Source organism: Syngnathus typhle, linkage group LG13 (genome assembly GCF_033458585.1).
Source record: "Syngnathus typhle isolate RoL2023-S1 ecotype Sweden linkage group LG13, RoL_Styp_1.0, whole genome shotgun sequence".
Lineage (NCBI taxonomy): Eukaryota > Metazoa > Chordata > Actinopteri > Syngnathiformes > Syngnathidae > Syngnathus > Syngnathus typhle.
Genome location: NC_083750.1, coordinates 292,501 through 295,000, shown reverse-complemented (window position 1 = coordinate 295,000; position 2,500 = coordinate 292,501). Strand labels below are relative to the sequence as shown.

General features: G+C 58.9%; 1 pseudogene; it reads right to left on the bottom strand.

Annotated features, from left to right (window-relative positions):
* LOC133166270 (28S ribosomal RNA) overlaps positions 1 to 2,500 on the bottom strand; it is a 9,267-nt pseudogene that overhangs the window by 3,550 nt on the left and 3,217 nt on the right.

The window sequence follows — 2,500 nt, the reverse complement described above, 5'->3', positions numbered from 1 at the left end:
GTACCGTCCGGGTCCCAGTCAAGAAGAGCCTGCTTCCTGATCCCGTCTGGGCCCGATGCAGAGCAATTCCTCATCTTAGCCAAGTTAGATACAACTTCCTGCCCCAGGATCGGGTGGTAGAATGGTTCGTTATCCGCGGTCAGTCCCACCTCAAAGCCCTTAGTCCATAAAACGGCCTGACCGTTTCCCACTTACTCCAAAGTGTCCATCCACCAACTCCAGCGGCAAATCACATCTAAGGGGCGTCAGACCATCCAAGATCCGCCGTGCCAGCCCCTTCTTCACTACAGAATAGCCGCGCTGCTGGTGGTAGAACACTCTCTTACGCTGGACGAGCCGCCTCGCCCAACCCGTCTGTCATCGGTCTCGAGGTCTGGACCTCGCGGACTTTGTCGGCCACCCTACCTTACCCCCCAGGGCTTTCATGAGATCCAAAGCAGAGGACTCGATCAGGCTAGGCTCCCGACCTGCTTTCTTGACTAAGGCAGCGGTGGCCCGATGCTCCACACCCCCCGCCAGCAGCTCTTCCAGAACTCTATTCATCACCAGATCTGGAAGCGACGAGGGGCAGGTCCATTTCTGGGGCGTCGCCCTGGCAGCCAGGGCTCGCCAACGCACACCGGACGCACCGCCTGCCGCACGACCGCACAGGGACCCCCATTCCACCTCACCTGCTCTCCAGACTCTCCGTTTCCAACAACACATTTTCCGCTTATGACACCTGTACCTTTCCATAAGCTTCACCATCCGAGACTCCTACCATCACTTGGTCCGGAGGCCTCGGACCCCCTTATGCCGATTTCCAGACGGGCCCTCTCCCGCTTCTTCATTCACGCCGCCTCGGAGAGCAGGCTGTAGCGCTAACACGACCCCCGCCACCCCAACTCTCATACCCGAGGCAACGGAGGTCATTGACACCACTGAGGAGTTCTCAAGAGCTTCGCCAGCCGGGGTCCACCCGCTCCTTCGGCCTGACTGACTGTGGCTCTGATCCTGTGCCTCTGTCTATACGGACTTCCTAACCAAGGAGTTTTTGCAACCATGGCCCGTAGAAGTGACTACAAGCCGTTTGGGGACCCCGAGCAATGCCTCCGGTGGTTGGTCCCCATGGCCCCCGGAGAGGTTGATCCGCTGGCCGCGCACGTGCCCAACCTCAAGCACGTCCCGGGGAGGTAGCTCGAGCAGCAGCAGCCCCTCACCTAGCTGCGCCTCAGCCCATTTTTGGTAACCCAGAACGGCCTTCCTGGGTGGTCTGTAAGATATTAGACATGTCTACTGCCTCACTACCGTGAGAACACATAGGAGAACAAAGTCCCCCGACACTATAGAGCTATACATCGAGATCCACCCCGAGCAGCCGTCTGCCAGGCCGCGCAGCCTAGCACCAACTCGTAAGCCACCGCAGTCCAACCCACTAAGGAGAGGCCTGCCACATAGTGTCAGACTCACCCCCCGTAAAGCTGGCCAACGGACAACTCGCAATCCAACTGCCCGGAGCTACAAAAGCCCAGAGAGCTATGGAGCTCATCAACGGGGAGGAAAGCGGCCTGCAACAAACTGGCCACTACCCCCCGTACACCACATATTCGCCCCAAAAGGATTTGAGAAACGCATTCGGCAAAGGTCCAAGCGAGCACATAGGCATCCACGTGACACCCACCCACTCGGCCTGGCCTCCGTTCTATACCACTAGGCGCCGCCCACACCAGTGCGCAGATTCGGGTCATCTCGGTCTCGCTACCATACGGTCACACCCTGCGTACCAACAGAGCGCTGAGCGAACGCTAAGCCAGCCTACAGAGGTGTTAGAGTGCGACTCACAGGGAGAGGAACCGTCCGCCCAACGTCGGCCTAGGCCGAGGCCGGCAGGGGCCCTTTCCAAGGCGAGTCTATATTGCCAGTCGGTCAGTTTGGGAAAGTTGGGGGGGTACCCGGTGGCCGTCGGGAACAGACAGGGGCCGGTCGGGAGGGAGGGGGTAAGTTTGGCCGCTGGGAACAAGCGCCCACCCTGGGGAGTTTACTTACGAGCCAAAGCCGGGAACAGACACAAGCCCGGGAGCCTCGCAGTCTCAAAGACTTTCATCCCTCTATCAGAGACATCAGACCGCACAGAATCCGAGACACTACCGAACACAAGTAGCGCTCAGGGAGAACACTCTCACCTAGCTGATTGCGTTAGCCTGCCAGTGCGGGGTGTCTGAAAACCACAGTCTCAAAACTTTCATCTCTCCAGCAGAGATATCAGCCCGCACAGAGTCCAAGACACTACCGAACACAAGTAGCGCCAGAGAGAATATTCTCACCTTTCGGGTCAGGAAGGTCGCCCAGCCATGCAGCCCCTTCCAAAAGTCTGCACGCCCACCGATTTGATGAGCCAGCACGGCGATTCTGGCCAATACCTTGTCACGCTCTGTGCGGGGGGGTAAAATGTGCGGGCGCCGTTCCCCCCTAAGCTGATTGCGTTAGCCGGCTAGTGCGGGGTGTCTGAAAACCGCAAGCC